Here is a 26,861-nt window from a genome sequence, read left to right on the forward strand (position 1 = left end):
AAGGAAGAGAATAAGTCCCCGATCTGGGCTGACATGATGTAGAACAGGGACCCACATAGAAAGTGTACTTAATTCAGATGAAATGGCATCTTGGACCCAACTACAATCAACAAGGATCACATAAAAGCCTTTGACTTTCTATGATGCATGGATTATGGGTTTGAACACTCTTATCTGGATCTTTGAGGTGTGGAAGCTTCTCAGTGACACCATGAGTGGTTTCACAACTCCATGACTTGTGGCTTCCATAGACCAGGGGTCCCCAGGGGACTGGTACCAGTCCATGGCTTACTAGCAACCAGGCCACACAGCAGGAGGTAGGCAGCTGGGGAGCCAGCATTACTGTCTGAGCTCCGCCTCCTGCCAGATCACCTGTGGCATTAGATTCTCACTGGAGCACGAACCCCATTGTGAACTGTGCACGCAACGGATCCAGGTTGCGTTCTTCTTGTGAGAATCTACCTAATGCCTAATAATCTGAGGTGGAACAGTTTCATCCCAAAACCATCCCCTGACCCCAGAAAAATTGTCTTCAATGAAACCAGTGTCTGGTGCCAAAAAGGATGGGGACCACTGCCATAGACCATACAGAGTCACCACCATCCCCTGCAAGAGTTAATGTGGGAGGAAAAGAAGATGCTCTTCTCCTCTACCCGTATCTCTCTTGGGATTGGGATTGGAATTTCTTCCAGAAATGGGAGGTGATCCTTTCTCATTGTGAGGATGATCTTTACCTTGTAACATGAATCTGCCCCAAGACACTGCTAATTCTCCTGCTCCTCACCCTCAAAATCTTGCAGTCTCTTTGACTTCTTCAGCTTAGTTCTTCCTCTAATACCCTATAGACATTGTCCCATAAAGTTTTGTATAAAAAATTTACAACTGTCCCTTTGTCATGCCACCTGGCCACAGGTATGGAAGGGTTCCACTTCTCTTGGCCCACTCCTCTTTTAGTCCCAGATTCATCCTGTCAAATATGAACTGTTTCCTGAACACATTCTGCTCTTGATCACTCTATTGGCTCAAGCCGCCTCTCTGTATAGAAAGCCTTTCTTTGCCATAACTTCAGGTCTTAATTTGATCTATTCTATTCTACTTTAAAATATTGGTCCAGTGATACTATTTCTTATAGTAAGGTAAACTCTGAACTCACAATTTTATTTATGCCTCCTTAGTGGCATTATCATTTTTCTCCATTGTAATAAACTAGACTCAGAGCTCTTTGAAAACAAGAACTATGTTTTAACATAACAATTGGTTCGTAACAGCTGTTATGTAGTTGCTTTTAATATTTTTCTCTTTTTCTCCAAAAGAATTTCAGGTGGCTTAAAGGAAGACACAAAATTTTGGGTAATGACTTAAATTAGAAAAAAAAAAAGTGAGGAGAAAATAAGGAAGATAAAATAGAAGCTTAAGAATAGTAGATTGTCAGTTGGGCACACTGTGGCTCATGCCTGCAATTCCAGCACTTTGGGAGGGAGTGGTGGGAGGATCGCTTAGTGCCAGGAGTTCAAGACCAGCCTCAGTATCAGGAAAACCTCATCTATTAAAAAAAAATTAGCTGGGCATTGTGGTGCATGCTTGTAGTCCTAACTACGAGGGAGGGTGAGGTGGAAGGATCACTCAATCCCAGGAGTTTGAGGCTGCAGTGAGCTATGATTGTGCCACTGCATGTCAGCCTGGGTGGCAGAGTAATACCCTCTCTCTAAAAAAGAGAGAGAGAATAGTAGATTGTCAACAAAAAACGCTTACTGAAGAATAAATAAATTTTCCTTATATAAATTTTGTCAGTGGGTCCAGTCTTAGAAACAAACTGTGGTTGCTTCCTCATTCACAACTCTTCCCCAGTAGTGATGTCTGGATTTGAGGAAGGGAAAACATAGGGAATAAAGAAGTGGAATGGGGTACTTTTTCACTCTCTGTTTTCTCCCTTCCCCAGATCTGGTCGTGCTTTATTTATTTTGTGGTCCATTAGGAACTGCTGTCTTTCTTCAGGAACTTACCTTCCTGAATACCATGACGCTTTTAAGAATGGGCACTTGGTTCAAGCAGGCCAAATAGAATCCTTCTCTTGATTTTTTGGAGCTGAAGAAAGAGATAAAAGCCTTTTCCCCATGGGTAGTGAGCCAGAAATCTGCTGAATCACTCCAGCCCCTGGGTAGAGAAAGCACATTTTCAGGAGAAGAAATTAAAGTCAACCTATAAAAAGAAGCAGAGATCAGAAACAGACAATTCTGATAGTGTTTGGACCCCTGGTTCTTTTTCTGAGACCACTCCCAAAGCTTCCTTGCTTTCCAAAGTATATTTGTTAGAGCTTCTTCTGGTTCTTATTGGATAAAGTCCAAACTCTTGAGTTTGACAATCTGGCATTTCCAGCACCAGTCAGCCTTATCTTGCTTCTAGCTTCCCAGTCAAGAGTTGCCTTCTCCCAGATGCCACACTCATTTTCGGTTGTGTGGTTTTCTTGAATGACCTCTTGCCTCCTCTCTCTGTAATACTAATTACTGCCTTTCTTCAGGGTCTAGTTCAACATCTATCTGCTCTATTAAAGCCCTTCTTGATCGATCTTTTCCTTCTCTGAACTACTGTAACCCTTTTATTCCCAACTTTTCTTTCTTTCTTTTTTTTTTTTTTTTTCCTGAGACGGAGTCTTGCTCTGTCGCCCGGGCTGGAGTGCAGCGGCCGGACAGGTTTACACCATTCTCCTGCCTCAGCCTCCTGAGTAGCTGGGACTACAGGCGCCCGCCACCTCGCCCAGCTAGTTTTTTGTATTTTTTAGTAGAGACGGGGTTTCACCATGTTAGCCAGGATGGTCTTGATCTCCTGACCTCGTGATCCACCCGTCTCGGCCTCCCAAAGTGCTGGGATTACAGGCTTGAGCCACCGCGCCCGGCCTATTCCCAGCTTTTCTACGTGGTCTGAAACATAGTTATCTTTCTGCCTTGGTTTGTTTTGCTGTGTATTTTGTGTGTAAGATTTTTTTTTTCATGTGTTTATTTACTTACAAATTTGTGCCAGTTATCAGTTATCTTGGGACATAGTACTAACTATAAATACAAGTAAACGTCTGAGAAGAAAGAACGTCTGAGATTGGAAGTTAAATAGGTTTCTTGAAGGAACTCCATCTCTCACTAGAATTTGAGAACAAGCAGGATTTGGTAGGTATAGAGGAGAGTGGAGGGTGTTTTAGGTGGGAACAGTGGCATCAAAAAGGACACTGAGATGAGACTCTCATCTGAGTTGAGACCCGTTACTTATGCCTTGATTTGTTTGGGTATGACTGTTTAGGGTGAGGAGTAGAGGAGAATTGAGCTGATCTACATAAAAAGAGAGCAGAATATGAGACTCTTGCAAGCAATCCAGAGGGGAGAAAAGAGGAGCAGGGTTGGAAGTTTGGGAGAAAGGAGGTGAGTGGAGCAGCGAGCCCTGGGAGGTTGTGTATAGCCCAATGTGATCGTTCTCCATGTTCCCAATACCTCAGGAAATTAAAGCAAACTCATAAAACGCTTGGAGAACATGCATATTTTTTGGAAACTGATGAAGGGATAGAGTTTTGGCTTGTCAAGGGGAAAAACTGAGGAAACACACATGAATGCAGGTGCTGTAGGCAGAGTGACCATGAAAGAAAGACAGCAGCCCTTGGGGATCTGCAGAAAGCATGAGGAGAGTTTCAAGATTTAACTATGTCTGGATTTGGGAATTCAAGCCAAACAGCAGGATGTCTCAACAATCATCTGGGTTACAAGAGTTTATTCATTTGGTAGTAGGCAAATTACTTTTGCCTTCCCATGTTGATGATAAGTCCTGTGAGTAGAGTCCATGTTGTCTCTCCTGCCTCAAAGTCTCTCAAACTGGGTCAAGCTCAAAGTAACTATTTGTATACCTTGTCTCTCCACTTTCCATTGCCTTCTCTATATCAGTGTTGGGCTGATAACTGGTACAATTCTGCTTTTATCAAGTCGGTTTCCAGATCTATAGAAGAAGAAGGAAAAGGAGGAGAGGAAGAGGAGGACCCTGTAATTGCTCTCTGGATGTTAAACTTATAGTGGCCAGATTCCTCCATTATCAGGCTTCATTCCATTTATCTAACCTCATCCGCTTTTGCCCACATGGTTCTCTTTTCCAGGAATATTGAGTTCTGCTCTCTCTACTCACATAACATGAACAGTCTCATCTCAGTGTCCTTTTTGATGCTGCTGTTCCTACCTAAAACACCCTCCCCTCCCCTCTCTAACTACCAAATCCTGCTTGTTCTCAAATATTAGCAAGAGATGGAGTTCCTCCAAGAAATCTATTTGACTTCCAATCTCCAATTATCTTCTCAGACTTTTAATTGCATTTATAGTTAGTACTATGTCCAATGACATTCATTATTGTTCTCTTGGTGATTTTATTATGGCCAGTCTTTTCATAATCACCTTGAGGATTAAAATAGTGACTTGTAGTTTTCATGTAGTAGGTACTTAGTACTTAGTGTTTTCTAAGTCCCTTCCCTAAATGAGTTCACCAAGGACAGGAGCTTTGTTTTGTTTCCTACTCTTCCCCCAAAGCCAGAACTTGCCTGGAAAATCGTGGGTACTCAGTGAATAGTTATTGAATGAATTAATGAATGAATAACAGCCTGCCAACCTTTATGAGATACAGCAGTGCAGAACAACCTATTTTCCTTTTCTTTCCCACATATTATTTCATACTTTTTCATATCTCCCTTGACTCTATTACAATTCCTTTGTTGAATTTCTCAGTCTTTTAGATAATTTCAAATGCCACTACCTAGCTTCTTCAGTGTGGTATCAGTCACTCTGAAAGCACAGCACTTACTTCAAATCACATTTGTGCCAAATTTAATTCATTTATACTGAAAGAGAAAACAGGGTAGCCATGTAGATGCATAGCCTGCTCCTTCATGTCCACACTCCCTTGAGTGTATCACAACACAGAAGACATGGGACTTGGGCATGTATATAGCAAAACGGAATCTCTCTAGAGAGGTGTCATTTTCATAAATGGAAATGTTCAATATCATAAAGATATCAATAATCCTCAAATTCATGTATAAAAATCTGTTGCAAGTCCAATCAAAATCCCAACAGAGAATTCTATTTAGTGAAAGTTAATAGATTGATTCCAAAATTCACTTGGAACAAAAGATTGTGAAAAGCCAAAGCAGTTTTAAAGAAGAATGAAGGAAAGGCAGTTTGGTTTTTCAGATACCAGGATATATTGTGAAGCCATATTAATTAATTCAAAGTGATGTTAGTGCAGGGATAGGCAAACATACCAATTAAAGAGAACAGAGGGCCCAACATACATTTTTATATCTACAAAAGTGACACTACAAATTAGTATGGGGCTGGTGGGCACAGTGGCTTTCGCCTGTAATCCCAGCCCTTTGGGAGGCAGAGGTAGGAGAATCGCGTGAGCCCGGGCATTTGAGACAAGGCCTGGGAAAGATGGTAAGACTTTTATCTCTACAAAAAATAAAAAAGTTAGCTGAGCATGGTAGCATGCATCTGTAGTCCTAGCTATTTGGGAGGCTGAGATGGGAGGCTTGAGCCAAGGAGTTTGAGACTTCAGTGAGCTATGATCATGCCACTGCACTCCAGCCAGGGCAACAGAGGGAGACCCCATTTCTAAACAAAAAAAATTAGCATGGAATATTAGGTTGGAAAAAATTGTGCTATAACAATTGGCTAACTGTAAAACAAAAGTATATTATATACAAAAATAAAAAATAAATTTCAGATGGATTAATTATGCAAATGTAAAAAGCAGACACTATAAATACATTCAAGGAAAATACAGATTATTTTCAAGGCTTCAGATAGGGAAACATCTGAAGGGATGTTTCAAGGCTTCAGATAGGGAAACATATTCTAAACAACACAGAAAATGCATAAACCAAAAGAAAAAAGATGAATAAATTTGACTGCATTAAAATTTAAAGCTTATTTATAAAAAGACACCATAAAAAATTAAAAGGCAAGTCACAGACTGAGAGAAGATATTTCAACCATATATCTGATGAAGAGTGGTATCAGGAATATATATATTTTTAAGCTCAATAAGAAAAAGACAAGAATTAAATAGAAAAAAATGGGCAAGGGTATGAATAGGCAATTCACAGAAACAGAAAAACAAATCACCATTTATGTTATTCTCTGCTAGTATCCAGAGAACTACAACATCTAATAAAATTCAGAATGCAGATCTCCTATTTTACTGCCATTATTTATTTTATTTTATTTTTTTTAGAGAGGGGGTCTTGCTGTGTCACCCAGGCTGGAGTGCAGTGGCATGATCTCAGCTCACTGCAACCTCTGCCTCCTGGGTTCTAGCAATTCTCCTGCTTTAGCCTCCCAAGTAGCTGGGATTATAGGTGCACACTGCCATGCCTGGCTAGTTTTTTATATTTTTAGTAGAGACAGGGTTTCACCGTGTTGCCCAGGCTGCTCTCGAGCTCCTGAGCTCAGGCAATCCATCTGGCTTGGCCTCCCAAAGTACTAGGATTACAGGCCTGAGCCACCACGCCCGGCCTGGCCTTCTTTTTAAGGTACATATGTGTATTAGAAAAGCTCTTGTGTATGTGAACAAGTAGTTATGTCTCAGGAAGATTGTAATTGTAAAAAATTGGGAAAAACCCAAATTCTTGCTAACAAAGGAATAGAAAAATAACTCATGGTATTTAAAAAAAAAAAAAAACAGTTAAAGGTAAACTAATTAGGGCTATGTGAGTCAACATGAATATACCTCAAAAAACATAATTTGAAGAAAGCAAATTGAGTGTATACAGCATTATACCATTTACATAAAGTTTGAAAACACACAAAACAATATTTTGTATCATTGAAGGACATATGTTGTATAGTGTAGCAGACTGGATTCCCAAAAAAGTAAGTTCTAAGATAGAGATTATCAAGCAAGAGGTTCTTTAGTGAGTGATTTTGGGAACCACATCTTGTGGAAGGGAGGTGAAGGAGGACTGCACAGAAGGGAGCTTGGGCTGTGACGCAGACCTAACAGAGACCTCAGTCAACCCCTCTGCAGACCTCTGAAACTGGGATTACCCTGCAGAATTGTCTTGAGTTGAGGTGAGGGCCCTTCCCTTTACAGCCCTGCAATGATGAGTCACTGGATAATAGGAAAATGCATGACCTGGAGGAGGCAGCTCTCCTCTGTCTCTGTGTAGTCATTAGTCACATTCAACACCAATATTGTGTTACTCTCCTAGAAATGTGGTAGCATTATACTTTCCCATGTCCTTTAAGTTAGAGTTGGCCAATGGAATGGGAGCAGAAGTTGCATGGGTCATCTCTAGGTAGAAGCTTTTCATAGTCCGAATGTAATTCTCCAAATTTCCTTCCCAATACCATGGTGATCTGTGACATTCTAGGTGGTAGAAGCTCTTCCAGCTGCATTTCTCAATGAAGATAATGTGGATCAGTGCATTCAGCCATCCTGTAATCAACATGAGGCATGAAAAAAAAGTAAACATTTTCTTTTGTGAATCACTGATATACTGGGGTTATTTGTCACTGCAGCATAACCTACATGTTTGGACTGATACCACCTTTTGATTCCAAATGTCACTTTTACCATCTCTGATTTCTCTTCTTCTTGCCATACGTATTTACTTAACATTCTTTTTTGTCCTGTTCAAAATCAGGATTTCACAAAATGTGTTCTGTAGAAAACTAGTCATGTGAGATGCTCTCCAAAATCATGGTTTTTATGGTCAACTAAGTAGGAAACCACGTACTTTATTACTCTCTAAGGGATTTTTAATTGCTTATTAGCATATTAAATTTCCTAAGCAGTCTTTCCATTAAAAAACTTGTATTAATTAATTTTAATCTTCCATTTCACAAACTCCTTTGACTATGGAATCCTGAAAATAACATCTATTAACATCTGACAGAGAAATACATTTTCGGAAAGTATGCCCTAAGCATTCTTCCACTTTCCATTGCAAATTAAACACATCCAGCGGTCTACTTGGAAGTGAAGAGAATGCAACTAGGACTTATTTACAATGGGTCCAAGAACTAACAGCCTTTCTACAGTCATAAAATTTCAATAGCATTGACTTGTAAAGAAACTATTCAACTGACTTCAAAATCAATCAACACACATGTAGAATATAGAGAATGTGAAACACAAATACATATGTATTGGCTAAGGGGTCCTTAATTACCTAAGGCTGGCAATATGTTTGCAAAGATAACTTGCAAACACATAAAAAAAATAAATAAACATTAGAAAATAACCACTGCCAAATGAGTGGGTATAGACAGAACATTGAGGTTGTCTAAGATCACACAGTGAGTAAAGGCCAGCGTTAGTAGCAACTACATTCCATATATTGGGTCTCAGAATCAAAGATTCACTGAGTCACACATCATTCTTTGATATTATTCTGAATCTCTTGAAGTGTGATGTATAAGAACTTAAATCTTAAGCACAAACAATTAGGGTAATTAGCATCTCTGTATATTTCCATCATGGCATCAGACAACAAAAGGAAACTTGCCAATTTCCCAATCAGGCAAAGTCCAAAAAATGCTTTCCTGCCTGCCTGCCTTATTATTGCAGCAAATTATAGCACCACTTGCTGGCTAAGAAAATGGCTCACTCAGAATGAGGAGGCAGGGCCGGCGGCTGCCTGTGCCTTTAGAAAATGTTTGTTTTGTTTTTTAAAGAATTTAGATAAGAGTTAAAGAATTACTTATTTCTAATGAAAACTCTACATTTTAATAAATTAGAGTGGTGGACAACCTAGAATGGATGGAGCAGAATGTTGCATAATCTCTAATCTCTCCCCTGCTTCTTTTTATATGTTTTGAATGAAGAGAGAACTATTTTAGTTGACAGGAAAAAAAGACAAAAACTTTAAAAAGAACACAAAACTACCAAGGTTTTGTCTTTGCCTGCATGCATAAAACTTGAGATTGGAATGAAATTCTCAGTCTAATGTATTAGAGACTCAGAATCCAGATATTTTGGGAGTAGATGGCTCAGCAAAAACACAGATTACTTTTAGACTCAATCTATTATTTATTATTTCAGTTTATAAAAAATGCACCCAATGCATCTTTGGGATGAAGAGTTCAAAGTCATTGTGATTGTGTAGTTGGCTTATCTCTCACATATAGAAATCTGCCTATTTTATGTTGACTTGAAGTTGTGTTCTTTGAGAGACTGTCATGTCATAAAGACAAAAAATTAATTTTAAAGAATAAAGTCACAGTGTCATCATAGATATATTAATTACTTTTAAGTTATGTATCACATAATGATTTCCTGTCAATAGAGGTTTTAGTTCAATTATGAAGGAGTGGCTGCTGATATTTGGAGCGGGACTTTATTTTTTATCTCTATAGTTAATCATTCCTATTGCCTTGAAGTCAGAATAAAAAAACCCTCCACAGAGTTCAAAGTGTGAACCCCATTATTTAGAAAATGAAGTAATTAGGGTTTTTTTTTTTATTATCTGTGTTTACATTAAATTGCCATTTCTAACACTTCCCCTTCTTCCTCCCAACTCCCCTCCCTGACCCCATTTCTAAAACACTTCTTTTTGGTCTGCCAAGTAGACTCAGTTTTCCAATTTGATAAAAGAGAAAATGATTATGCTGAGCTCAAAAGATTACTGTATTATTTTAGTTGGAGATTGATAATGATTCTTTAAAAGTTCTAATTTTGATTCTGAGACTCTCCTTCCTAAAATAATTCATAATGCTGGGAAACAGCATTTCTTATATTAAAATTTAATTTCAAGTGCTACATTTATTTGAAAAAATATTACTTTGAAATCAGTTTCTTGCTTTTCACTTAAAATATACTGTAAGCAGATAAAAAAATTAAGCTGTCTTTAAAAAGCTCTATTATAGATATCTACATACATAAATATTCAAATCCTGAGTTGAGTTTTGTTTTTACTTGATTTTTTGTTGTTTCTTGTGTAATTATATATATCTGGTGGGTTGCACCTATTTTCAATTAAAGTAGAAGCAATCAAAGTCTAGCTATGTGCTAAATACATTTTTGTATTGCTCTTTTTATTTTTAAAGGTGAAAAACATTAATATATTCATAAATTCATAAATCAGCATCACTTGGCAAACTTCTTATATTAAATTAAGCAGCATTTAATTATTAAGCTCACTAGACAAATGAGTGAGATGCTAATTAAAGCCCCAGCAAACAGCCACTCTCCATTCCTGGTTTATAATTCAATGTCCACCAAAAGAGTCAAATAAAGGTCACCATATTACCTCACATCTGAACATTTAGAGAAGGAATCTGCCTGTTGAATCAGCCTCATTAGATCTAAATCTGAATATTTTAAAAAGTATATAAAACAAACAAATATGCTAAAAACTCCATAGACTGAGATTTCAAAAATGACATATAAGAGAAGTTACTTAGAAAAGTACATTTCACATTTTTGTGCAAAAAGTAAAAGAAAAGCAGTATTTTCAAATAGCAGGTAAATAGGCATTTGTGGTAAATAGAATTTTATTTCTTAAAATTTGTATTATCAACTCAACATTGCTGTAAGGCATAAGTAGGATGAATAAAGCTGTATGGTACAGAAATAGACTTAAAATTGAGTTCAAGTTTTATCTTACTTATCATATGAATGTGAATGAAAATACTTCAAATGCTTAATCTGAACAAACTACTTATCATGGAGAACTTAATGAAATACTGGTTTCAAACAGTTTTTAGGACATAAACTACATAATAAAGAACCAGGGATCCTATTGCCTATTACAATGAAGTGTTTCTGAAAGTACGTTACATCTTTCAACCTCCAGTTGATAAACATGATTGGACCATCTTCCAGAAGGAGGCTGCAAGAGTTCCTATGAGGCTGTCCAATTAGAGATTTCAAGAGCCAAATTTATATCATATGAAACACTGCTGCTACTTTCTCTGCATTGCCTTCAGGAAAGCATAAAGCAACCCACAGGCTATTGTGAAATGCTTAACTGCCCAAAGTATGAGAAATGAGAATTGAAAAGACCAGGTACATTTTCTCTAAGATTTCAACTCTGTATTGTGTTTTTAAAGTAGAATTTAATAGGAATGAAAAATTCGGTTAGTCCGTTTCACCTGGTTAATTAAGACAACCTTAGGGTAGAAGGGTTATTTGCACTTATTGAATTAAGTAGCTAGTGAAACAGTTTTTCAGGGAAGCCAAGCACTATGCTAGGCACATATCATTGCCATGACAGTGAGTTCATGTCCCCTGTGTCCATGCTGTTAGCAATGAGATTTCACAGATCTGTTCATCAAGAAGTGGAATCTATCTCTTCATCCCTGTAATTGGGGTTTACCTTGTGATTTGTTTTGACCAATAGAATGTGGCAGAAATGATGATGTGGCAGTACCCAGTCTAGCACTTAAGAAGTTTCACCGACTATTCTCTTGGGACTCCTTCTTCTGTCACATGAACAAGCCTTGGCTACCTAGCTAGGGGATAAGACCACAAGAACCAGAACTAAGTCAGCCCAGTTATGCTAACAGAGGCCCCAGACACATGAGACAGCCCAGCCAAGATCAACAGATCTGACCTAAAGCTGATTTACAGCTGACCACAGGCACATGCAGGAGCCCAGCTGAGATCAGAGCAACTGTCCAGCTGAGCTCAGCCTAAATTGCCATGAACTAAATAAATAAATGATACAAGTATATTGTAATCTCATAATACTCCACCATCCTCAATTAACACTGTGGTACCTGATAGGAGTCAAGAAATTCAAAGCCTGAACACATGAACACATTAAGCCACATCCCTATATGCACTGTCATCTTTAGATTGTCTGTTGGACACATTACAAGCCTGTGCCTGAATTGAACTTCATAGTCACTGCCTTTCAGTAACTTTTAAACAGTATTTATTATGGTAAAATCATTTACAAGCCAGGTGCAGTGACTCATACCTGTGGTCCCAGCATTTTTGGAGGCCAGGGCAGGTGGCTCGCTTGAGCCTAGGAGTTAGAGATCAGCCTGGGCAACATGGCGAAACCCCGTCTCTACAAAAAATACAAAAATGTTAGACATGGTGGTGCATGCCTGTAGTCCCAGCTACTCAGGAGGCTGAGGTGGGAAGATTAATTGAGTCCAGGAGTTTGAGGCTGCAGTGAACTGTGATAGTGTCACTGCACTCACGCCCGAGAGACAGAGTCAGACCCTGTCTCAAACCATCCCCCCAAAATTGACATTACTATGTAGAACTATACACAAAGTGTATTTATGCTTGCTTGATTGACTTTTTAAATCTATTAAACAATTTAAAGTTGAGAACCAAAAAGAAATTAACCTAACAAGCTTCACATATTCACTAAAAACCAGACAATAGTGCAGGTTTTTGTACCATTAGTGAGGTGTGTGTATATGATATTAGGAATGATAATCAATTCTCCCTCGAATCTGGGCATTTCAGATCAGTCAAGGATCATTCTATGAAATTAGAGTTGTGGCCAATAATGAGTAAGGAGATTGAATCAGTAATAAAAGTTTTATTTCACATCAAGGAAAAGCCAGGACCTGATGGCTTCACTGCTGAATTTGACCACACATTTAAATAATTAATACCAATCTTTCTCAAACTCTCAAAGCATAATACCAAAGTGTAAATTATCCCTGGATGCAAGGATGGTTCAACACATGCAAATTAATATATGTGACACAACACAGAGAATGAAGGACAAAAACCATATGATCATCTCAATAGATGCATAAAAAGCATTTGACAAAACTTGGCATCCTTTCAGTATAAAAACTCTCAACAAATTAAGTATAGAATGAATGCACCTGAACACAATCAAAGCCTTATATGACAAGCCCACAGCTAACATTATACTCAGTGGTGAAAAGTTGAAAACTTTTTTTAAAGTCAGGAACAAGATAAGGTTGCTCACTCTTGCCACTTCTTTTCACCATAGTGCTGGAATTTCTAGCCACAGTAACTAGGCAAGAGAAAGAAATGAGTCATCCAAATCTGAAATTAAGAGGTTAAATTGTCTGTTTGCAGACATGATGTTATATACAGAAAACCCTAAAGTCTCCAAGTTACAATTAATAAATGAATTCGGTAAAGTTGCAGGAAAAAACATACAAAAATAAACAGTGTTGTAGTACACTAACAATGAACTATTCAAAAGGGAAATCAAGAAAGTATCTTATTTACAATAGCTACAAATAAATACTTAAGAATAAATTTAGCCAAGGAGGTAAAAGATCTGTACACTGCAAGCTGTAAACTATTGATGAAAGAAATTGAAGAAACAACTAAATAGAAATATATTTTGTGTTCAATGATTGGAATAATTAATATTGTTAAAATGTCCATACTATCTAAGGCAATGTACAGGTTCAATCCAATCTGTATCAAAATTCCAATAAAATATTTCACTGAAATAGAAAAAACAATTCTAACATTTGTATGGAATCACAAAAAGTCCTGAAGAGCCAGAGCAATCTTAAGCAAAAAGAACAAAGTGGGAGGCATCACACTACTTGATTTCAATATTTATTACAAAGTTATAGTAATCAAAACAGCATGGTACTGGCATAAAAACAGACACATCAACCAATGGAACAGAATCAGAGTAGAGAGACCAGAAATAAACCCATGCCATTTACAGTCAGTTCATTTTCGACAAAGATGCCATGAACACACAGTGGAGAAGGAACAGTCTCTTCAATAGATAGTTTTGGAGAAACTGGATATCCACAGCAGAATAATGAAATTAGACCCTTATCTGATACCATGTACAAAAATTAACTCAAAATGGATTAAAAACTTAAACATCAGACCTGAAACTGTAAAAGTACTAGAAGAAAATACAGGAGGAAAGTTCCATAACATCGGTTTTGCATAGGCAACAAAGCAAAAAATAGACAAATAGAATCACAGCAAATAGAATCACCAAAAAGCTTCTGCTCTGTGAAGGAAACAACCAACAGAATGAAGAGACAACCTATGGAATGAGAGAAAATATTTCAAACTATGCATCTGATAAGGAGTTAATATGCAAAATATGTAAGGTACTCAAATAACTTAACAGCAAGAAAACAAATAACCTAATTTAAAAATGGGCAAAGAACCTGAACAGATATTTCTCAAAAGAAGATGTACTAATAGCCAACAAATACATGAAAAAATGCTCAACATCACTAATTATCAGGGAAATGTAAATTAAATCTACAATAAGCTATCACTTCATGTATGTTATAATGACTGTTACCAAAAAGTCAGAAGAGAACAAGTATTAGAGAGGATGTGGAGAAAAGGGAATTCTTGCATACCATTGGTGGGAGTGTAAATTAGTGCAAACATTATGGAAAACAGTAAGGAAATTCCTCAAAAAATTAAAAATAAAACTAGCATATGATCCAGCAATCCCTTGAGTGTATATACAAAGAAAATGACATTAGTATATTGAAGAGATATCTGCACTCCCATATGGATTGTAGCATTATTCCCAATAACAAGATACAGAATCAACCGAAGTGCTGGTAAAGGATGAATGGAGTTTTTAAAATGTTACATATACATACATACACATATAACATATCACATACACACACAATGGAATGTTTTAAAACTTTTAAAAATGTTCTATATATAATATACATATCACATTTATACACACATACAGCCATACAATAGAATATTATTCAAACTTAAATTTAAAAAAGAAGAAAATTCTGTCATTTGTATCAACATGGATGAATCTGAAGGACATTATACTAAGTGAAATAAAGCACAGCAAGACAAATACCTCGTGATCTCACTTATATGTGGAATCTATAAAATTTGATTTCTAGAAATAGAGAATAGAATGGTAGTTGGGAGGGGAGGGAGAATTGGGGAGATGTTGGTCAAAGGATACACAATTTTAGTTAGGAGAAATAAATTCAGGAGATTTATTGTACAACATGGTGACTATAGTTGACAACAATGTATGATGTACTTGAAAATTGCTAAGAGAGTAGATTTTAAATGTTGTCACCACACAAAAAGTAATTATGTGAGGTAATGCCTATGTTAATTAACTGAATTTAGCCATTTCCCAATCATGCATGATTCAAAACATCATGTTGTGCAGCATAAATATATACAATTTGTATTTATCAGTTAAAAAAATAAACAATGACAAGGCCAGGTGGGGTGGCTCATGCCTGTAATCCCAGCACTTTGGGAGGCTGAGGCAGGCAGATCACCTGAGGTTAGGAGTTGGAGACCAGCCTAGCCCACATGGTGAATGAAACCCCATCTCTACTAAAAATACAAAAATTAGCCTGGTGGTGGCGCGAGCCTGTAATCCCAGCTACTCAGGAGGCTGAGGCAGAAGAATTGCTTAAACCGAGGAGGCAGAGGTTCCAGTGAGCCTGAGATTGCACCACTGCACTCCAGCCTGGGTGACAAAGCGAGACTCCATCTCAAAAAAAAAAAAAAAAAAAAAAAAAAAAATATTCAGCAACAACGAAAAGTAGACACACGAAGTCTCCTCATCCTGAACCATTCACATTTAGGCCACTATATATTAATGTCCAAATTCATAATGAGCCACAGAGCAGACAAATGATAGAATTTGGAGTAGGAAGGATCTTCAGGGCTTACTGAATGTGGGGGCAAAAAAACAACAGTATTTAAAGAACCCCATTCTCTTCCTAGCTGTGCTACACATACCTTCTTTAGCCTAAAATTTTTTATCAGTAAAGTGAGAATTTGTGTATAAATGACTTCTTTGTGGTAGAGGGCAATTAAAAAAATTAATTCCTCTCTGCGTTCTGAAGGATGGTGAAAAAGAGCTGAATTACATAGGACAATAAGTTTTTGAGAAGCCAAGTGGGGAAACAGAGGAAGGAAGATATAACCAGACAAAAGAAGTCTAATGAGAGGAATCTGGGGAATTTTCTTTTGCATGCTGTGTGAGTGTGCCATTAAGCCTTGCCCATTCTTTGGGAGTTAGAATATTGGGACAGGTTGGGAAGGTGCCGGGGATGTATTGCAAAGTACAACTAAGTCCATCTAAGGGATCTAACGTGCCAGGAGTGAGAAGAGAAGCTGTCCAAAAAAGACCAGTCATCTTTGGGTTCCATGAGATTCTTTGCGTGTTTTAAAATCTCTGGCTGTGAAAGCTATCCCTGCTTCACAGCATTTATCTTAAATAATAGCTTGCTTTTTTCCTAAATCCTCTCAGAATTTTTGATGAGCCATTTGGAACCTGACTGATGTATATCTCTGTGCTATATATAAAGAAAGGATTTGTCCAGAAGAAAAAAAAATCACACAAACAGGACTATAAAAACGACACTCAAGAAAAAAAAAAGCTGCTTGAAAGTCTCAGGATACAAAATTAATGTGCAAAAATCACAAGCATTCTTATACACCAGTAACAGACAAACAGAGAGCCAAATCATGAATGAACTTCCATTCACAATTGCTTCAAAGAGAATAAAATACCTAGGAATCCAACTTACAAGGGATGTAAAGGACCTCTTCAAGGAGAACTACAAACCACTGCTCACTGAAATAAAAGAGGACACAAACAAATGGAAGAACATACCATGCTCATGGATAGGAAGAATCAATATCGTGAAAATGGCCATACTGCCCAAGGTAATTTATAGATTCAGTGCCATCCCCATCAAGCTACCAATGAGTTTCTTCACAGAATTGGAAAAAAACTGCTTTAAAGTTCATATGGAAGCAAAAAAGAGCCTGCATCTCCAAGACAATCCTAAGTCAAAAGAACAAAGCTGGAGGCATCACGCTACCTGACTTCAAACTATACTACAAGGCTACAGTAACCAAAACAGCATGGTACTGGTACCAAAACAGAGATATAGACCAATGGAACAGAACAGAGTCCTCAGAAATAATACCACACATCTACAGCCATCTGATCTTTGACAGAACTGAGAGAAACAAGAAATGGGGAAAGGATTCCCTATTTAATAAATGGTGCTGGGAAAATTGGCTAGCCATAAGCAGAAAGCTGAAACTGGATCCTTTCCTTACTCCTTATACGAAAATTAATTCAAGATGGATTAGAGACTTAAATGTTAGGCCTAATACCATAAAAATCCTAGAGGAAAACCTAGGTAGTACCATTCAGGACATAGGCATGGGCAAAGACTTCATGTCTAAAACACCAAAAGCAATGGCAGCAAAAGCCAAAATTGACAAATGGGATCTCATTAAACTAAAGAGCTTCTGCACAGCAAAAGAAACTACCATCAGAATGAACAGGCAACCTACAAAATGGGAGAAAATTTTTGCAATCTACTCATCTGACAAAGGGCTAATATCTAGAACCTACAAAGAACTCAAACACATTTACAAGAAAAAAACAAACAACCCCATCAAAAAGTGGGCAAAGGATATGAACAGACATTTCTCAAAAGAAGATATTCATACAGCCAACAGACACATGAAAAAATGCTCATCATCACTGGCCATCAGAGAAATGCAAATCAAAACCACAATGAGATACCATCTCACACCAGTTAGAATGGCGATCATTCAAAAGTCAGGAAACAACAGGTGCTGGAGAGGATGTGGAGAACTAGCAACACTTTTACACTGTTGGTGGGATTGTAAACTAGTTCAACCATTATGGAAAACAGTATGGCGATTCCTCAAGGATCTAGAACTAGATGTACCATATGACCTAGCCATCCCATTACTGGGTATATACCCAAAGGATTATAAATCATGCTGCTATAAAGACACATGCACACGTATGTTTATTGCGGCACTATTCACAAGAGCAAAGACTTGGAATCAACCCAAATGTCCATCAGTGACAGACTGGATTAAGAAAATGTGGCACATATACACCATGGAATACTATGCAGCCATAAAAAAGGATGAGTTTGTGTCCTTTGTAGGGACATGGATGCAGCTGGAAACCATCATTCTTAGCAAACTATCACAAGAACAGAAAACCAAACACCGCATGTTCTCACTCATAGGTGGGAACTAAACAATGAGATCACTTGGACTTGGGAAGGGGAACATCACACCCCGGGGCCTATCATGGGGAGGGGGGAGGGGGGAGGGACTGCACTGGGAGTTATACCTGATGTAAATGACGAGTTGATGGGTGCTGACGAGTTGATGGCTGCAGCACAGCAACATGGCACAAGTATACATATGTAACAAATCTGCACGTTATGCACATGTACCCTAGAACTTAAAGTATAATAATAATAAAAAAAATACAAAAAAAAAAAGCTGCTTGAAAGAGCAGTTTTCAAACACCTTAAATACCTTAAAACATGATTTTATCAATTTTCCTTCATAAAATACATTCAAGTTATGACCAATCATCTAAAATGATGTGTCTATATGTTTTTTTTCTAATTGTGCACAAAGATAATTGGAAGACATTTCCTTTTTAATGTGTAAATTAAAACAAGATTTAGGGAAGTTGGCTAATAATATGGCAGGCTGATTAGATGAATTAGTAAATTAACCCAAGCTGTTACTGTACATATGTAAGTCCTCTGAGATAGGAATTTTTAATTGATTCCTCAAGGGTACTTGTTAAAGTGGCAAGATGGTTGCTTGACTGTTCATGTAAATAATAATAATAAAAAAAGCTAACATAAAAAATGCTGTCAGTTAACCTCCATACTGGCAGTAATGAACTTCATGCAGATGCCACAATCACTGAACATCAAAGTTCCAGTTGAAATGCAAGCCCAGATAACTTCATTTGCTCTCTTCCTGCTCCCTTTCCACCTCCCTCCATCTCCAGTCTCATCCATCAGCAATGGCAGACTCCTCTTGTCACCTACCCATGCCCACACTCCAGTCGCCTCCAGCTCAGTTGTCCTCTTTACCTCTATCATATACTACGGATTTGTGCATCATTCTAATGCTCATATCCTATCTCCCTATAAAGTGCTAAATACATCGAAGCTTCTTGTAGAGTCATGTAGTAGAAAGGGAATGGGATTTCATCTGCCTGCACTGGGTTCAAATCCTAACTACTCAATTTTATAAATGTGCAACTTATGGAAGGTGACTTAACTAGAGTCCATGTTTCCTCATTTGTAATTTGAAGATGGTAATACCTATTTTGCATGGTTGCTGTGGGAATTTAAGATGATGTAGATAAAGCTCCCGGGATTTAGCACTTCATTAGTAGTGAAAATTATTTTCTTTGCCCGTGTCCTTTTATTGAAATGCACCTTTACTCCAAGTGACACTGCTTCCACCACAACGCTGACTGTTGCTGCTATATTTGGGCGGCTTTTTTAAATTTTAAAAATTAAAAAAGAAAACTTTTATTTTAGGTTCAGAGGTACATGTGCAGGTTTGTTATAGGGTAAATTGCCATGCCATGGGGGCTTGTATACAGGTTATTTTGTCATTCATGTGATAAGCATAGTACCCAATAGGTAGGTTTTCATCCTCACACTCCCCTCTCCCTCCACTCTCAGGTGAGCTCTGGTGTTTGTCGTTCCTTCTTTGTGTCCATGTGTACTCAAGGTTTAGCCCCCACTTATAAGTGAGAACATGTGGTATTTGGTTTTCTTTTCCTGTTTTAGTTCACTTAGGACAATGGCCTCCAGCTCCATCCATGTTGCTGCAAAGAACATTATCTTGTTCTTTTTTATGACTGTGTAGTATTCCATGGTGTGTATATACCACATTTTCTTTATCCAGTCTGCCAGCAAAAAACAAATAACTAATTAGAAAGTGGGCAAAAGACATGAACACTTTTCAAAGGAAGACACACATGTGACCAACAAGCATATGAAAAAAATGCTCAATATCACTGATCATTAGAGAAATGCAAATTGAAACCAAATGAGCGCTGGGCACAGTGGCTCATGCCTGTAATCCCAGCACTGTGGGAGGCTGAGGTGGGCAGATCATCTGAGTTCAGGAGTTCGAGACCAGCCTGGCTGACATGACCAAACCCTGTCTCTACTAAAAATACAAAATTTAACTAGGCATGATGGTGCATGCCAGTAATCCCAGCTACTCAGGAGGCTGAGGCAGGAGAACCACTTGAACCCAGGAGGCAGAGGTTGCAGTGAGCCAAGTGCACCACTGTACTCTAGCCTGGGCGACAGAGTGGGACTCCATCTCAACAAAATCCAGAAAAACAGAAAACCAAATGAGATACCATCTCACACTAGTCAGAATGTATATTATTTTAGCTTCTTAAAGAGGACTCAGCATTATCCTGGTTCCCCAAAACTGCTTTCTGACAATTTTATGTAGTTTTCACCTAATAATGAAGTGTCCTGGACACTTCCATCTTTTACTTTCAAACAAAAACATTTATACAATTATTCTTTCATTTAATCCTTACAAGAATTCTAGGTGGTAGGGAGGGCCCATATTATTATCTCCATGATATATTCAAGTTCTCGTTACTGTCACCCCTGGGTCATTTCTTCTTAATCCTAAGGACTTTGGAGCTTGGCTCACAGCTTTTCTCTATTCTACCATCTACTGTCAACTTTAGTGACATCATGATATTTACTGATGAGCCATCAAATGGCCTGCCCTTACACGGACATTTACCTCCGTTTCATTTTACCAATTACATTTACAGAAGTATATTTTGGACTTTTGGATCACTTTTAACTGCTCGTCTGAAAATTTGAATTTGAAATGACTCTCTCTGCTGGCAACCTTGTATTTTTTCTCTTCTCAAACTTTTCCATTTCCATAAAACCTGTTCTGCCTCAGGACACAGTCCTGCTTCTTGAATCCTTCCTAGTCCTCTTCGTTTCCTCCATAACCAGCCTGAATTTCCAGTGTGTGCTTGTTCATTCATTTGTTCACTTGTTCATTCATTTATTCCACATTTGTTGAGTGTATTTTGTGTGTCAGACCCTGGCAGGAACTGTGCTAGGCTCTGACCTCAGTCCAGAAGCAGCTCAGGGCAGACTGGTCAGTCAGTCCTTTCATCATATCCTCTTTGACACTTTTGGATTCGTTATCCTCTTTTCTTTCCTTTGTTCCTAGCAGGCAAACTATCTGATTTATTTCTTTCTTTCCCTGTTCTTAGACCCTCTGGCTCTAATCATCTCTAGGGAACATCTTGTCTCCTTCTGACTCCCTGCCTGAGCTGAGCCTTCAGTGCAAATCTAATTACTCATATATCCCGGACAGTCCTCTTTCTCTGCAGCCCCCGTTATTCCAGAGCTTTACTTTGTCTTCAAACCTGTGTGCACCCTCCACATTCCAGCTCTCCGAGTGGATGACCCAGCCTGGCTTTACTAAGAAAACAAAGACTGTTAGTTATGAATTCCCTCAGTATCCCTCGCCAGTTATCTAGACTTCTTCCATATTATTCTCCTGTTTTTTTTTCCCCTCCCCCACCAAAAGGTAAGATCAAATGCTATGGTCTGAATGTGTCCTCCAAAATGCATATGTTGAAACTTGATTGCAATGTGATATATAGTGTTAAGAAGTGGGGCCTTGCCAGCACCTTAATCTTGGACTTTCCAGCTTCCAGAACTGTGGGAAATAAATTTATATTATTAATAAATTATCCAGTCTCAGGTGCTTTGTTTTAGTGGCAAGAACTGACAAAAACAATAAAGCAAGAGAAAACATTGTTTTCACAGGTAGCATCTTCTTAGGTTCTTTAGTCCCATCTCCTGACTTCCACCTCAATTTCTTATATTATGTGTTCTTTCAATCTTCCATGTCGCTTTCTTCAATAGATTCCTACCCTTAGCCTACAAATTTCTTCAGAGTCTTCTTTTCAGCCTCCCTACTCCTCAAGCTTCCACACAAAATTCCATTAACAATCAGCAATCTTGAGGAAGATATCTCCACTCATTGCCTTCAGTAACTTGCCTTTTCTTCCTCCAAAACTAACAAAATTGCTTCAGTACCTACTAGCCAATTTCCAGTGGCCCTTCAGGCTTCTAGTTCCTGGAAACAATTGACCACCTCTTGTGTTTATTCTGACCCAGTCTACCGTCTGGCCAGAATTTGGCAAGTAGGAGCTGCAGCAAAAATCCTAGATCTTTTTTTTTTTTTTTTTTTTTTTTTTTTTTTTGCCTTTTTCCAGTCTCGATCCTCCACCTCCAAGGTTCTGCATTTACTTGGTGTTTGACCTTTTGCTCCATCTTTGACTTCCAGCCAAAACTTATCACTTCAATCTGATGACAGATTTGCATTCTCTGGAAAATCTTTGGAACATGCCCACAGAGCCTTACAGGGTTCCAGGCGCTGTAACCCTACTCTGTGCCTAGTTAGCATGTCTGGTTTCCCTGAGGGGTCTGGTCTGACCTCCTCTGCATGAGTGGCAGTCTTAAAGTCTCACCTCCCTTGGTTTTCATGACACTTTCCTCTCCTGATGCTTTTTATACTCCTCTAACCACTCTTTCAAATATCTTGTGAAATCTCTTCTTTCTTCTCTTCTCACTCTATACTCTTTTCTTGGCAGATCTCATCCACTCCATTGGCTTAAATACCATCTCTACATTGCCAGCTCCCAAATTTATAATCCAATTTTGAATTTTTTTCTAAGTTCTACATATGTAATGCAAAATGCCCACTGGATAGCTTCTGTAATTTGGACCTCGAATTCAACATAATTAAAAGGGAATTTATCATCTTTTCCTTCTAATCTGATCTTTTCTGTGTTCCCTATCTCGGTGAATGTTACTTTTAACTGATTACACCAGGGATCCCCAACCCTGGGGCCAAAGACCGGTATCAGTCTGTGAAACTTCATCTGTATTTATAGCTGCTCCCCATTGCTCACATTACTGCCTATATTAGTCCATTCTCACACTGCTGTAAAGAACTGCCTGAGACTGGGTAATTTATAAAAAGGTTTAATTGACTTACAGTTCTGCAGGGCTGGGGAGGCCTCAGGAAACTTACAATCATGGTGGAAGGGGAAGCAAGCACATCTTACGTGGCAGCAGGTGAGAGAAAGAGAGAGAGAGTGCAAAGGGGGAAGAACCCTTTATAAAACCATCAGATCTTGTGATAACTCACTCACTATCATGAAAACAGCATGGGGGAAACCACCCCCATGATCCAATCACCTCCCTCCCTTGACATGTAGGGATTATAGGTCCATCCCTCAACATGTGGGGAATACAATTTGAGATGAGATTTGGGTGGGGAAGCAGAGCCAAACCATATCACCGACTGAGCTCCACCTCCTGTTAGATCAGCAGCAGCATTAGGTTCTCGTAGGATTGCAAACCCTATTGTGAACCGCACATGTAAGGGATCTAGGTTGCATGCTCCTTGTGAGAATCTAATGCCTAATGATCTGTCACTGTCTCCCATCACTCCCAGATAGGACTGTCTAGTTGTATGAAAATAAGCTCAGGGCTCCCACTGATTCTACATTATGGTGAGTTGTATAATTATTTCGTTATATATTGCAATGTAATAGTAATATAAATAAAATGCACAATAAAGGTAATGCATTTGAATCATATCAAAACCATCCTCCCCTACCCCAGTCTGTGGAAAAATTGTCTTCCATGAAACTGGTCCCTGGTGCCAAAAATGTTGGGGACTGCTGGCTTACACCTAACAGCCACTTGAATATTATCATCTCTTGTATCTGTTTTTGTATCAATTTCTTCTGATGCAGCCTGAACACTTCCTTGCATTGTCTCTTGCCTGGACTTTTCCAATAGTCTAATACTTGCCTCATTCTCACACCAGCTTCCCTCTTCAAGTTATTTTCCACAGGGTACCAGAGTTTACCTTCTAATGGGTAGTTTTGTTTATGTCACTCCCCAGTTTTAAAGCCTTTTCCTGGATTCTACTGCCTATAGGGTAAAGTCTAAATTCTTTAACTTGACACACAAGCCTCTTCATAATCTTTCCACAACTGAATTTTTATCTTAAGATTCAAAGCTTTGCCTGTGTTTTACTACATATGCCAGTTATTTTAGATAACTTGTTTCTGAAATGTCATCTAATATTTTCACATCTAAAGTTCTATGTATGCTTTCTCTTCTATCTAAGGTGACTTTGCTTTCTTTTCTTCCAATTTAAACCTTAATTCAATGTCCATCTCTGCTACTAGAGCTTCTGGAAAGCCTTTCTTAAGATATTCCATTGTGTTTATATGGCACTTACATTCCTCTCCCACACATGTGACTCAGGGACCCAGGCTCCTTCCACCTTGTGGCTCTGCTGTCTCCTGGAGCTCTTAGAGAGTTTCACTAGATTTTCTGCATGTTGTTGGAAGATGAGGAAGGTAAACAGAGGATCACACGTGGGAGAGTGTTATGGCATATATCACTGCTGCTGACAACCCAGTGACCTGAACTCAGTCATATAGCTGTAGCTAATTGCAATGGAAGGTGAAAAGAGTAGTCTAGCTGTGCCTAGGAGGGAGAAGGAAATGGTTTAGTGAACAGCTAATAAATGTTTGTGAATTGAATGAATATATTATTATAGAATAGGCATTAGCTGAGGTAATTCTATATCAGTGTTCTAGCCTTTCAGATTCCTTACTGGCTTCCGACTTTGTAATTCCAAAAAAAAAAAAAAAAAAAAAAATTATACCTTCAGGTTTGGTCAGAACACTGATTGTACTGCTTGACCAAACATTTTCATTAATAACATTTATTATATATAACCTGTACTGACATTATAAATTCTCAGAGGTCGAACACTATCTAAAGAACATAAATAGTGTAATGAAGATCATTTAATGTATGTTCCTCCCAATGATTTACAAATCATTCAAAATTACTTCGTGGTGTTGCCAGGCTTCAAGGCCATTAAATTCAAATCCATCCAGTTAACAGTTTGCTGGGAATGGCAGACCCTGTGCAAAATGCAATCCTACTGTGTGCAGTAGAAAGAACATTGAGGGTGCTACTCTGACTGCACTGCTTCCTGACTGGGTGTAATTGATAAGTTACTTAGCAAAAATTTCTTTTAAAATAATGGACTTTTAATGGATGATCTCTTAACCCTCTTGCAATTTTAACATTCACTACTAGGATTTGTTTGAAAGTACTAGTTAATAAAGGATAGGCTGGTTAATAGGCTAATAGGATGGTAATCAATAGAGAGTTTACTATTTCTAAGTGAGTTAGGTTAAATTAAATTGTGTTTAGTATTAGAAGTGTGTTAGTCATCTTTAAAGGCCAAGGGAAAGTACTGTCTAAAATTACTTGAGGACTTCTTTATTGCTATACTTATAATCTGATGAAAGCACAACAGTTATTGGGCCCATTTGCAAGGGCTCTTCCCCTTGCCAGTGTTCATGGGATATCGCATACCTGTCATACTGCTAAATGGTCCACTATGAGAATAGCCAATGGCTTTTGTTATCTTAATAGCATCATATCTCAAGATGCTATCATTGTGGAAGAAATTACTATTTGCTTTTTGGCAAAGAGTGCTTTGAAATAATTTGCAAAAGGCTTGTTTAGGGATCATGGAAGTAAGATTGACACTATCTTCTTGATGGACCACTACTTGGTGGGCTGCAGATTGCCATGCCTATGGCTCAGCTTAGACATTTTCCTACCATTCTATCCAGTATCAGTAAACGTGGCTGCTTTCATTTTTTTCTCCAGATAACACTCGTGAAGCAGCAAAAGAAGTTCCACATTATTCCAGAAATTAATGCCAGTGAAGTCAATAGTGTACATCAAGTTAACACAATTTCTTTCTGATGGTCCTGAAAACATAGGGGGACTTGGAATTAACACCTGTGATGCAGAAACTAATCTGCCGTTCATTAGATGTGCCATGTTGGTCAAATCTCTTAAGCCCACACTTCCTGACTTGTTCTTCATGAAATGGGAATAATGCATTCATTTGTTTATTGAGCACTACTATGTGCTAGGTATCTTTTGGGATTAGAGAAATAGTAGCAAACAAACTTAATTACCACTGCCATGGAGTTTATATCCAAGTAGAGAAAGCATACAAAAACTACATTTTGTCATATGGCAAAAGTGCTATGGGGAAAATTAAAGCAGAGTAATGGGGGTGAGGGGGAGACTAGGAGATAGCATACTATTTTTTTGAGTAGTCAAGGGAGAATTCTGAATAGGTAACATTTGAAGGAAAATTTGAAAGAAGTGAGGGAGGAAGCGATGTAGATATCAGAAGAGAGTATGTGTCAAGAAAAAGAGAGAACGCATGTGAAAAAAACCTGAAAAAATAATGATTTCTTTTTTTCAATCTACATTATAGGGTTGCTGTGGGTATCAAATGAAATAATATATGTGATCTGTATGTAGGTACTTGTGTGTGTGTGTGTGTGTGTGTGTGTGTGTGTGTGTATTTGGAGACAGGATGTCACTCTGTTGCCCAGGTTGGAGTGCAGTATTATAATCTTAGCAGACTGCAGCCCCAAACATCTGGACTCAAGCGATCCCTCCACCTGAGCCCTCCTAGTAGCTAGGACTACAGGTATGCACCACCATACCCACTTAATTTTTTAATTGTTTATAGAGACAGAGTCTTGCTATATTGCCCAAGCTGGTCTTGAACTCCTGACTTCAAGCCATCCTCCCACCTCCTCCTCCCAAAGTGCTGGGATTATAGGCATGAGTCACCGCACCTGGCCTGATCTATATATTTTTAAGCATTAAATTCATTTTGCTGCTTTTGTGGTTACTATTTTTATAGCTCATTGTCGCAAAGTGAACTCTTTTATGTCTCATTAAAAGAGAGAAATTCTCTGACAGAGAACTTAAAGGATGTGTAGCAACTGCCATCATCTTAAGGTTCACCAGTGAAAATACACTTTATCTGTACTTTCAGGGCACTTATAAATTACTGGAAGATGTCTGTGTAAATAGAGTACAGTATAAGAGAAAATAACACAAGGCAAGTGTCAAGTTGATGCAGCA

This window comes from Chlorocebus sabaeus, chromosome 7 (genome assembly GCF_047675955.1).
Source record: "Chlorocebus sabaeus isolate Y175 chromosome 7, mChlSab1.0.hap1, whole genome shotgun sequence".
NCBI lineage: Eukaryota > Metazoa > Chordata > Mammalia > Primates > Cercopithecidae > Chlorocebus > Chlorocebus sabaeus.